The sequence below is a fragment of the Eurosta solidaginis genome, chromosome 3 (assembly GCF_040869045.1).
Source record: "Eurosta solidaginis isolate ZX-2024a chromosome 3, ASM4086904v1, whole genome shotgun sequence".
NCBI lineage: Eukaryota > Metazoa > Arthropoda > Insecta > Diptera > Tephritidae > Eurosta > Eurosta solidaginis.
Window position 1 is genome coordinate 204931518 of NC_090321.1, and position 13689 is coordinate 204945206.

Here is a 13689-nt window from a genome sequence, read left to right on the forward strand (position 1 = left end):
TAATGGACGATTATGGATGGTCTTAATTACATTAAAGTACATCCTGCCTTAATCAGATGGATCGACTGAATATTAAATTGCAGGAAGATTACATCACAATGGAGATTGTACGAAGCCACGAAATCAGTGGACAGGGGAACGCCACAGGGAGGGGTGCTATCACCTCTGCTGTGGACGGTAGTCTTGAACCAACTGCTCAGGCGATTCGATGAGGGACCCGTAAAAATGTCGGATTACGCAGATGACGTTGCAATTGTCATAAGTGGAAAGTGCCTTCCAACGGTTAGTTCTTTGATGGATCGGACGCTTCGGGATATTCATACCTGAGCATCAAATGTCGGGTTGAAAGTCATCGCGGATATGGTCTTGTTTACAAAGAGGTGCAAGGCTCCAAATTGGATCAGGCCTAAGTTAGGAGGAGTGACCCTACAGAAGAAACCTTGCACAAAATATCTAGGACTCATCCTAGACAATAAGCTGTCCTGGAAGCTAAACGTGGAGGAGAGGGTGAAGAAGGCTTTAACAGCACTTCATGCATATAAAAGAATGCTTGGGTGTACGTGAAGCCTATCGCTCCCTCTTTCTCATTGGGCTTTTACAGCGATTGTAAGCCCTATTCTATACTAAGGAGTTCTTTTTTGGTGGAAACCCACACAAAAAGCAACTTACCTCAAATTAGAGGGGGTATGCAGACTATAAATGCTTAGCATTACGGAAGCCCTTAAAACCACCCGAACAACTGCACTGTATGCCATTCTGCACGTTCCACCTGTAGACCTGGTAGCAAAGAATATAGCGTTAACAACTGCAACCTGGTTCGGTGCCTCGGAGCAGCTTGGGAGCCTTACGGCCATAGTAGCATAGCGTCATCAATCAGAAGACGAACAGACTACCTCTTTCTCTATCTACGCTTCGAGGGTGATCTTAAGGCGACAATAGAGGTGGACGGTTGGCGCAAGGCTGTTAAAATGGCGGACGAGGCGATACGTGTGTACACAGATGGTTCCAAAGTAGGCGATATATGTGTACACAGATGGTTCCAAAGTAGTGCGGTATACTGTGCTGATCCGAAAATAAACAGATCCTACAGGCTGCCGGATTACTGTAGCATTTTCGAAGCGGAAATAGCAGCCGTAACTAAACTAGTAGAACTCCTGGAAGAAAATAGGCCATGCTGCAATCGTGTTAACTTTTATATTGACAGTGAAGCAGCAATTAATCCCGCATAGCACAGCATCTAAATGCGTGTTAGAGTGTAAGCAGTCCCTGGAGAGAATCGGGACAGGGAGAGAAGCATACATCTATATTGGGTCCCAGGGCATATGGGAATAGATTGGAATGGTGCCAGTTAATCCAGAGAAGAGACGACTGGCGCGCCTTGTTGGCCGGCCATAACCGTTTAAACGGTTTATCGCTAATTAAGTAAGCAAGTAAGAGTAACTTCTCAAATTCTAATAAAATGAAGTCCCAACTTTATTTCAACTGCTTTGCAACCTCAGATTTAATAAAACAATTAAATTTACGAATTATTAAATATTTATTTTTATTAAATTTTCTTTTTTTTCAAATATACACGTTTGACTGATTTTTTGAATTACTTATTTATTTTGTGTTTAGTTAAATGTCTTACATTTATATCATCAAATATTTAGTATTCAACTTATCTACTTTGAATCAATTTGTTGCTAAGTATGTATGTATGCATTACACTGTATTTCATAGAAATTACAATGGCAATTTTAATATACTATTTAGTTATTTAAGATTTTTCTTTGTTTTATTTTTATTTTAACACTTTTTATTAACTTTTTTTTTCACCTTACACTGCATCGACTAATTTTAGAATAAATCTACTCTATATTAATAAAATAAATAAATTTAACAAGCAGTTAAAGGGAAACGAATTATTTAAAGCTATTGTGGACAAAAGATATGCATGAAAAGTGAGAATTCGCTCAGACTTGATTTTTTTTTAGATAAAGGGTGGCTTGATTGCGCTTGCTTTAGAAACAAAAATAAAACATATTACTTGGCAGAAAATCAAACATGAGAAAGTGCTCGCTTTCTATGCATTGTTTACTATTTTGTCCAATTATGTGCTCTTAAGAACTTTACGTCGCTAATCTTAGAGAAATTAGAAAAAACAATATATGTGACCTGGAATCATTAAACGAACCTATTGTGCCGAAGCAAGTTTTCGAGAAAAACTCGTTTAAAGATTGGCGGGTGGCTACTTCCAAATGGTAATTTTGTACTTTAAATGCGATTTGTGAATATAAGAATCACATAAAAAGTGGAAAACGGTATTTTCGCACAATAGGGTCGTTTGATGATTCCAGGTCACATATGTGTTTGCTACTTTATAACTTTTCACAAACCTTAGCTAGAAAAATAGAACAAGCCTTAATTAATATAGACCACGATGCAATAAAACCCGACAGGTGAGGTCAGCAGTACAACAGTAAAAATTTGACGACACTCATAATCCGGTAATTATAAAGTAGTGGGAAAGAAAAGTTTTTGATAATATTTTACTACTTTAGTAAAGCAATATGCGGAAAAACTAAGCTTGATATATATTCACATTTTGGAAGGAAAATCGAAAGAAAAGAGGTAAGAAAAAAGAGGAAATGAAGAAGGTAAACTAGAGGAAGTAGGAGGGAAGTCGGAAAAGTAAAAGTAACTGTCTGGTTTAATTGCAACATGGTTTAGACAAAAAAGTTTATTATTTTCGTATGAAATTTTAAAGCTCCATTTTTCGTTTCATGTCACAAAATAATTTGGCCTCTAAAGATTTTTTTTGGAATTTTTTTTGTATAAATTTTTTTATATATATGTGCTTTTTATTTTCATTATTACAACAGATTTGAAGTATTGTTTAGAAATAAAAACACTAAGTTTTTAGTATGTATTTTAATGCATCTTATACCCGTATTCATGCACAAATATTTTTTTAATATCTCGTTATGATATTGCGTAATGTGAATACAAAAAAAAATTGTGTAAAATAAAAATACAGCAGCGAACAGAAAAATAGTAATACACATTTTTTATCAATTTCATCAATAATATACCAATTTTTTTACTTTTGATACTTTAACAAAGAACTTCTATTAATTCTTTTAATCAATTTACTTTATCAAGTTATATTTTATTTTATTTAAAGATTGCTAGTTCGAACCAAACTCGAGTCTTTATAATAATTTTTTGTCATTATTATTGTTTTGATATATTTTCTATTCTTCTATTTGTTTATTCTAATTAAACGTTTTTTTATATTATTTTTTTTTATTTTATTTTATTTTAATTTATTTAGTTTTTAATTAAATTTTTTTTAATTTAACTTAATTTAATTTAATTTTATTATTTTCTAAATTTATTTAATTTATTTTATTCCATTTTTTGTTTAATTTTACTTTATTTGATTTTGTTTTATTTTTCTTTATTTTTTTTTTTATTTTATTCATTTTATTTGATTTTATATCATTTTTACTTGTTTTATTTGTTTTATTTTATTTTATTGTATTATAATTTATTTTAATTTACTTTATTTTATTTAGTTAATTTTATTTCATTTTACTTTCCTTGATTTCATTTCATATTAATTTATTTCACTATATTTTATTTTATTTTAGTTAATGTTATTTCATTTTATTTGGGTTAATTAAATTTTTTTTATTTTATTTTGTTTTATTAAAATTTTTTTATAATTAGTATTTTTATTTTTTTCGTTCTACTTCATTTAATTTAATTTAATTTTTATTACTTTATTTTATTTTTTTTCACTTATTTTTATTTTTTTTTTAATTTTATGTGGAGAATCAATGCGAATTTTGAATTTTTACCTTTGGTAGATTGAAATCGATTGGGCCATAAAAGTGCAAAATCAAAAAATTCGGAGAATTGCAATAAAAAGATCGATTTTTTTGTAATTTTTTTAAATTCTCGGAATTTTTAAATTTTTTCTAAAACATAGATATTGGTTTGCATAGCTTCAGTTTCGAATTTTTCTTGAATTATATAAATTGAATATTTAAAATGAATGAATATTTAAAAAAAATTGTCTCCACTGTTTTTTCGTTGTCTGCTGTAAATGAAAGCTTTTTCGAGAACATTTCAGAAATTCGACGTAAATTTGTAAGGAAAAAACTTCAATATTTATAAAACTCAAATGCTTATTATATTATCCACTCAGCCCATTTAAACTCCTTAGCACTATTTACACAGCTTGCATTTATTATTTAGTGACCTTAATACTACTTGAAGGTAATTAAATAAAAAGAAAATTCTTAAGTATATGGTATAGCAAGTTTAAATAAACGCGAATAAAATTTTAATAAGTTGAATATGTCAAATATTTTACTTGCATAAAACGCGCAACTAATTTTTTTTATAATTATAATTTTTTAAATGTTTTACTCTCTGCTCTAAGCACTCCAACTCTTCTGTTGACTAGCAAATTTATTTATTTATGTAACAGTTATGTGATGTTGAAATTAGCAAAGATAGACCTTAAACATAAAAACTTTTAATAAAGAAGCTTCCTGCTAATCGAGAATTCCATGAAAAAACAAAAATTTTATCGGAATTTTGATTTGCTCACCCTTACAATTTTTATACTGAGCTGAGCAGAGCTCACAGGGTATATTAACTTTGTCCGCATAACGGTAATCCGTGACGGCATAAACTAATCGAGATAGATATAGACTTCTATATATCAAAATGATCTGGGCGAAAAGAGAAATTCCTTTAGCCATGTCCGTCCGTCTGTAAACACGATAACTTGAGTAAATTTTGAGGTATCTTAATGAAATCTGGTATGTAGGTTCCTGGACGCTCATCTCAGATCGCTATTTAAAATGAACGAAATATGACTACAATCACGCCCACTTTTTCGATATCGAAAATTTAGAAAAACGGATAAAGTGCGATAATTCATTACCAAAGACGGATAAAGCGATACAACTTGGTAGGTGCGTTGACCTTATGATGCGAAATAGAAAATTAGTAAACTTTTTGACAATGGGCATGGCACCGCCCACTTTTAAAAGAAGGTAATTTAAAAGTTTTGCAAGCTGTAATTTCGCAGTCGTTGAAGATATCATTATGAAGTTTGGCAGGCACGTTGCTCCTATTATTATATGTATACTAAACAAAAACAAGTAAGGAAGGTTAAGTTCAGGTGTAACCGAACATTATATACTCAGTTGAGAGCTATGGAGACAAAATAAGGAAAATCACCATGTAAGAAAATGAACCTAGGGTAACCCTGGAATGTGGTTGTATGACATGTGTATCAAATGGAAGGTATTAAAGAGTATTTTAAGAGAGAGTAGGCCATAGTTCTATGGATGGATGCCATTTAGGGATATCGCCATAAAGGTGGACCAGGGCTGACTCTAGTATTTGTTTGTACGATATGGGTATCAAATGAAAGGTTTTACTGGGCATTTTAAGAGGGAGTGGGCCTTAGGTCTATCGGTGGACGCCTTTTCGAGATATCGCCATTATGGTGGACCAGGGGTGACTCTAGAATGTGTTTGTACGATATGGGTATCAAATGAAAGGTGGTAATGAGTATTTTAAAAGGGAATGGGCTTTAGTTCTATAGGTGAACGCCTTTTCGAGAAATCGCCATAAAGTTGGACCAGTGGTGACTCTAGAATATGTTTGTACGATATGGGTATCAAATGAAAGCTGTTAATGAGTATTTTGAAAAGGAGTGATCCTTAGTTCCATAGGTGGACGCCGTTTCGAGATATCGCCATAAAGGTGGACCAGGGGTGTCTCTAGAATGTGTTTGTACGATATGGGAATCAAATGAAAGGTGTTACTGAGCATTTTAAGAGGGAGAGGGCATTAGGTCTATAGGTGGACGCCTTTTCGAAATATCGCCATTAGGGTGGGCCAGGGTGACTCTAGAATATTTGTACGATATGGGTATCAAACGAAAAGTGTTACTGAGCATTTTAAGAGGTAGTGGGCATTAGGTCTATAGGTGGGCGCCTTTTCGAAATGTCGCCATTAGTGTGGGCCAGGGGTGACTCTGTTGTTGTTGTTGTTGTAGCAATGCTCGCCCCACCTAATAGCCGCGACCGATCACAAATTGTCATCAATATCCTCTAACGGGAGTCCAAGGAAACTTGCCGTTTCAACAGGGGTGGACCATAAGGAAAGGGGTGTTAGAGGCGTTGGTTCCACATTACAATTAAAGAGATGGTTGGTGTCATGTGGGGACACATTGCAAGCAGGGCATACATTTTGTATGTCGGGGTTGATTCTGGATAGGTAAGAGTTTAACCTGTTACAGTATCCAGAACGAAGTTGAGCAAGAGTGACACGCGTTTCCCTGGGGAGTATGCGTTCCTCTTCTGCGAGTTCTGGATATTTTTCTTCAAGTACTGGATTCACCGGGCAATTCCCGACATAAAGGTCCGACGCCTGTCTATGGAGTTCACCAAGGACCTGCTTGTGTTTTTCCGCTTCGTACGGCTGGGTTCTCAGGTGCCGTATTTCCTCAAAATGCTTACGGAGATGACTCCTTAGGCCCCTAGGCGGTGCTGGTTCGTCAATCAGATGTCTGTTGGGATGCCCAGGTTTCTGGGTATTCAACAGAAACTGTTTGGTCAGCATCTCATTTCTCTCCCTGATGGGGAGTATTCTCGCCTCATTATGCAGATGGTGTTCTGGGGACATAAGAAGACAGCCCGTGGCGATTCTGAGAGCAGTATTTTGGCAGGCCTGTAGTTTCTTCCAGTGGGTGGTTTTTAGGCTTGGCGACCATATGGGTGACGCGTAGCACGTAATCGGCTGGCTAATTGCTTTGTATGTGGTCAAGAGCGTTTCTTTATCTTTTCCCCAGGTACTGCCAGCAAGGGATTTGAGGATTTTATTACGGCTCTGAATTCTTGGAACAATTGCGGTTGCGTGCGCACCAAAATGTAGATCCTGATCAAACGTCACACCCAAGATTTTGGGGTGTAGGACAGTCGGTAGCGTAGTGCCATCGACGTGGATGTTCAATATGGAAATAAGGTCGCGGAAGATTTAGTCGGTGACAATGCCAGGTTTCGCGAGGCGAAAAAACTGGAGAGATCAGGGAGATAGCCGTTTATTTTATTGCATAGCTCATCGATCTTTGGGCCTGGGCCTGTGGCCATTATTGTGCAGTCATCGGCGTAGGAAACGATTGTGACTCCTTCCGGTGGTGAAGGTCGCTTAGATATGTAGAAATTAAACAAAAGCGGGGATAGGACACCACCCTGAGGCACCCCTTGTTTAATTCTCCTTTGTTTTGATGTTTCGTTTCTGAATTGCACCGATGCCTGCCGACCACCCAGATAATTTGCGGTCCACCTTTTAAGACATGGGGGAAGGGTGGACCCTTCCAGGTCCTGCAGTAACGAGCCATGGTTGACCGTATCAAAAGCTTTTGATAGGTCTAACGCTACGAGTACTGTTCTATGGTGGGGATATTGATTCAAACCGCAATTTATCTGGGTGCTAATGACATTTAGCGCGGAGGTAGTGCTATGGAGTTTTCTGAAGCCATGCTGATGAGGGGCTAGCTGCAAATGTGCTTGGAAATAAGGGAGCAAAATGGCTTCAAGCATCTTTGCCACTAGCGATAGGAGAGATATCGGACGATATGACTCACCTACGTTAGCTGGTTTCCCAGGCTTTAGTAGCGGGACCACCTTGGCCATTTTCCATTTCTCGGGTATGACAAAGGTGGAAAGAGACAGGTTGAAGACATGCGCTAAGTATTTGAAACCCTCTTTCCCTAGGTTTTTAAGCATCGGCATGGCTATGCCGTCTGGGCCCACTGCTTTGGATGGTTTAGCGCGACCAATGGCGTCCTCAACCTCTCTAGCGGTGATGGTAATTGGTGACGCGCTGAGTTTGTGTTTATGTGCGTGTCTATTGGCTCTCCGTCTATCTTTGTCGACCGTAGGATGCATTATATATTGTCGGCAGAAAGCGCTCGCGCATTTTTTCGCATCCGACAGCACCTTATCGCCAAAGGCGATGGAAACTTTGTCTTTGTGCTTAGTCGGATTCGATAGGGACTTTACGGTGGACCAAAGTTTACCTACACCGGTAGAGAGGTTACAACCTCTTAGGTGCTCTTCCCATTTCGCCCGCTTGTGTTCGTCCACAAGCAATCTGATGCGTTGGTTTATATCCCTTATTTGGGGGTCGCCTGGATCAAGCTGTCTTATAAGGTCGCATTCCCTCGCTAAGCTCGCGGCCTCCGCCGGGAAGTGGGGCCGGATTTCGGGAATTCTCCCGGCGGGAATGAAATGTGCCGAGGCGGATTCAATGACCTTACGGAAGGCACGCTCCCCTTGGCGGGCATCAGTCGGGATAGGGATGGCAGCAAAGCTGCTGTCTGTTGCAGATTTATATTCTTCCCACTTTCCTTTTTTGAAGTTTATGAAAGTGCGTTTTTCGGTGACGATGAAGTCGGCGGTACGCTCGAACGAAATAAGTATGGGCAGGTGGTCGGATGCCAATGTTACCATCGGCTGCCAGTTGACGCAGTTTACGAGTTCTGCGCTTACGATTGAGACATCTGGCGAGCTATGACAGCTTCCTACCATACGTGTGGGGGCGTCTCCGTTTATTGTGCAGAACGTCGTTTCGTCTATTTGATCCGCCAACATCTCACCCCTACTGTCCGCCCGCAAGTTTGAATGCCATAGGTCGTGATGGGCATTGAAATCGCCTAAGATAATGCGATTGTTGCCAGTGAGTAAGGCCTCGATATTAGGGCGGTATCCACTGGGGCAACAGGTGACAGGAGGGATGTAGATGTTGATGATTTCTAGATTTGCATCGCCTGACCGGACAGATAGGCCTTGACGTTCTAAGACATTGTCACTGCGGTCGATGCCAGGATCAAATATATGATATTGCACAGGTGGTGTATAATAAACGCGAGGCCGCCTCCATTTCCGCTCTCGCGGTCTTTCCTGTGGACATTATAACCAGAGCAGGTCTGCAATGCAGATCTTGCCGTGAGTTTAGTCTCTTGAATCGCAGCAATGCGGATGTTGTGCCGCTTCATGAAATCGACTATCTCCGTAATCTTCCCAGTTAGTCCATTACAGTTGAAATGCAGAATTCTGAAGTGCATGAGGGGTGACGCCGCCACTCTAGGGGTAAGTGAGGGGTGACTACGCCTAGGTTGTGGAAGGCCAGGACGAAATTGCTGTTGTGGCCTTGGGACTGGGCGCCCTTGGGCAAGCATTGGGGTACCCGAATGATTTGGGTTTGCGACCTGGCAACATGGCGCGATGAAACCCGTCGGGGGGTTGCCGTCGCGGAGACCAGAACATCTAGGAAAGTGGCACCACCCAAGGCAGGAGCTGCATTGAGCGAATGTCGCAAACCTATATATTCTGTGCTGGCAGACGGTGCAAACGGAGGCAGGGACTAAGAGTCTGTTTCCCTGACCTGCACGATTGCTGCCAGAAAAGAGGGGGGGAGAAGAAGACGGGGGCAGGGGCTGATGCTCAGCATTGCTACCAGCTCTACTACGAAGGTAGTAGTTATGAGTGGTATCAGCTGTTCGAGTTGTTGGCGCCGTGGGGCGCGAGCAGCAGCGGGTACTTGTTGTGGCTTGCTGAGCAGCGAAGCTGCTGGAAGGTAGTGGGGATACGCTTAGGCGTAGACTACGGGACGCCCTTGGGCGTGAGCAGCAAGGAGCCACAAAAGATTTATAAAAGTTACGTGGACGTCGGGTTTTGGGATCAAGCCCAGAACAACCTGTCCGATGCAACCATCCCTTGCACGAGACACACTGAACAGAGTATGACCGTCCTAAAAAGATTCTTTTCTGGCAAATGCAGCAAAACCATTTCTCATGACCGGGGTCAGGAGACGGACCCGGATTGGGTTCGATACCTTCCCGGAGTAAGAGAATATGTAGCAGTCCTGCTGCAAGGAGCTGCTGGGAGGATGACAATTTGTGGGAGGGACGAAACAAATTAAATGGGGTCACACTGAAATGACAGTCCTTGGTCGGGAAAAATCCCGAGTCGCTCCGGTACATAGAACCGACTGCCAGGGGTGACTCTAGAATGTGTTTGTATGATATGGGTATCAAATGAAAGATGGTAATGAGTATTTTAAAAGGGAGTAATCCTTAGTTCTATAGGTGGACGCCTTTTCGAGATATCGTCATAAAGGTGGACCAAGGGTGACTCTAGAATGTTTGTACGATATGGGTATCAAACGAAAGGTGTTACTGAGCATTTTAAGAGGGAGTGGGTATTAGGTCTATAGGTGGACGCCTTTTAGAGATATCGCCATTAGGGTGGGCAAGGGGTGACTCTAGAATGTTTGTACGATATGGGTATCAAACGAAAAGTGTTACTGAGCATTTTAAGAGGTAGTGGGCATTAGGTCTATAGGTGGACGCCTTTTCTAAATATCGTCATTAGGGTGGGCCAGGGGTGACTCTAGAATGTGTTTGTAAGATATGGGTATCAAACGAAAGGTGTTACTGAGCATTTTAAGAGGGAGTGGACATTAGGTATATAGGTGGACGCGTTTTCGAGATATCGCCATTAGGGTGGGCCAGGGGTGACTCTAGAATGTTTGTACGATATGGGTATCAAACGAAAAGTGTTACTGAGCATTTTAAGAGGTAGTGGGCATTAGGTCTATAGGTGGACGCCTTTTCGAAATGTCGCCATTAGGGTGGGCCAGGGCTGACTCTAGAATGTGTTTGTATGATATGGGTATCAAATGAAAGATGGTAATGAGTATTTTGAAAGGGAGTAATCCTTAGTTCTATAGGTGGACGCCTTTTCGAGATATCGCCATAAAGGTGGACCAAGTGTGACTCTAGAATGTTTGTACGATATGGGTATCAAACGAAAGGTGTTACTGAGCATTTTAAGGGGGAGTGGGCATGAGGTCTATAGGTGGACGCCTTTTCTAAATATCGTCATTAGGGTGGGCCAGGGGTGACTCTAGAATGTGTTTGTAAGATATGGGTATCAAACGAAAGGTGTTACTGAGCATTTTAAGAGGGAGTGGACATTAGGTATATAGGTGGACGCCTTTTCGAGATATCGCCATTAGTGTGGGCCAGGGGTGACTCTAGAATGTTTGTACGATATGGGTATCAAACGAAAGGTGTTACTGAGCATTTTAAGAGGGAGTGGGCATTAGGTCTATAGGTGGACGCCTTTTCGAGATATCGCCATTAGGGTGGGCCAGGGGTGGCTCTAGAATGTGTTTGTACGATATGGGTATCAAATGAAAGGTGTTAATGAGTATTTTAAAAGGGAGTAATCCTTAGTTCTATAGGTGGACGCCTTTTCGAGATATCGCCATAAAGTTGGACCAAGTGTGACTCTAGAATGTTTGTACGATATGGGTATCAAACGAAAGGTGTTACTGAGCATTTTAAGAGGGAGTGGGCATGAGGTCTATAGGTGGACGCCTTTTCTAAATATCGTCATTAGGGTGGGCCAGGGGTGACTCTAGAATGTGTTTGTAAGATATGGGTATCAAACGAAAGGTGTTACTGAGCATTTTAAGAGGGAGTGGACATTAGGTATATAGGTGGACGCCTTTTCGAGATATCGCCATTAGTGTGGGCCAGGGGTGACTCTAGAATGTTTGTACGATATGGGTATCAAACGAAAGGTGTTACTGAGCATTTTAAGAGGGAGTGGGCATTAGGTCTATAGGTGGACGCCTTTTCGAGATATCGCCATTAGGGTGGGCCAGGGGTGACTCTAGAATGTTTGTACGATATGGGTATCAAACGAAAGGTGTTACTGAGCATTTTAAGAGGGAGTGGGTATTAGGTCTATAGGTGGACGCCTTTTAGAGATATCGCCATTAGGGTGGGCAAGGGGTGACTCTAGAATGTTTGTACGATATGGGTATCAAACGAAAGGTGTTACTGAGCATTTTAAGAGGGAGTGGACATTAGGTCTATAGGTGGACGCCTTTTCGAGATATCGCCATTAGGGTGGGCCAGGGGTGACTCTAGAATGTGTTTGTACGATATGGATATCAAATTAAAGGTATTAATGAGGATTTTAAAAGCGAGTGGCCCTTAGATGTATATGTGAAGGCGTTCTCGCGATATCGACCAAAATGTAGACCAGGTGATCCAGAAAATCATCTGTCGGGTACTGCTAATTTTTTTATATATGCAATACCACTAACAGTATTCCTGCCAAAATTCCAAGGGCTGTTGATTTCGCCTTGTAGAACTTTTTCATTTTCATCTACTTAAAATGGTAGGTGTCACACCCATTTTACAAAGTTTTTTCCAAAGTTATATTTTGCGTCAATAAACCAATCCAGTTACAATGTTTCATCCCTTTTTTCGTATTTGGTATAGAATTATGGCATTTTTTTCATTTTTCGTAATTTTCGATATCGGTAAAGTGGGCGTGGTTATGGTCGGATTTCGGCCATTTTTATACCAAGATAAAGTGAGTTCAGGTAAGTATGTGGGATAAGTTTAGTAAAGATATATTGGTTTTTGCTCAAGTTATTGTGTTAACGGCCGAGCGGAAGGACAGACGGTGGACTGTGTATAAAAACTGGTCGTGGCTTCCACCGATTTCGCCCATTTTCACAGAAAACGGTTAGCGTCATAAAATCTATGCCACTACCAAATTTCAAAAGGATTGGTTAATTTTTGTTCGACTTATGGTGTTAAAAGTATCCTAGACAAATTAAATGAAAAAGGGCGGAGCCACGCCCATTTTGAAATTTTCTTTTATTTTAGTATTTTGTTGCACCATATCATTACTGGGGTTGAATGCTGACATAATTTACTTATATACAGTAAAGATATTAAATTTTTTGTTAAAATTTGAATTTAAAAAAAAATTTTTTTAAAAAGTGGGCGAGTTCTTCATATAATTTTGCTAATTTTTATTTAGCGCATATATAGTAATAGTAGTAACGGTCCTGTCAAATTTCATCATGATATCTTCAACGACTGCCAAATTACAGCTTGCAAAACTTTTAAATTACTTAATTAAAAGTGGGCGGTGCCACGCCCATTGTCCAAAATCTTACTAATTTTCTATTCTGCGTCATAACGTTATAGTCCGATATCGTTCATTTTATATAGCGATCTGAGTTGAGTGCCCAGGAATCTACATACCAAATTTCATCAAGATACCTCAAAATTTACTCAAGTTATCGTGTTAACGGACAGATGGACGGACGGACATGGCTCAATCAAATTTTTTTTCGATACTGATGATTTTGATATATGGAAGTCTATATCTATATCGATTCCTTTATACCTGTACAACCAACCGTTATCCAATCAAAGTTAATATACTCTGTGAGCTCCGCTCAACTGAGTATAATAACCATGTAGGAAAATGAAACGAGGGAAACCCTGGAATGTGTTTGTATGACATGTGTATCAACTGAAAGGCATTAAAGAGTATTTTATGAGGGAGTGGGCCATAGTTCTATAGGTGGACGCCATTTAGGGATATCGCCATAAAGGTGGATCAGGGTTGACTCTAGAATTTGTTTGTACGATATGGGTATCAAATGAAAGGTGTTAATGAGTATTTTAAAAGGGAGTAATCCTTAGTTCTATAGGTGGACGTCGTTTCAAGATATCTCCATAAAGGTGGACCAGGGTTGACTCTAGAATATGTTTGTACGATATGGGTATCAAATGAA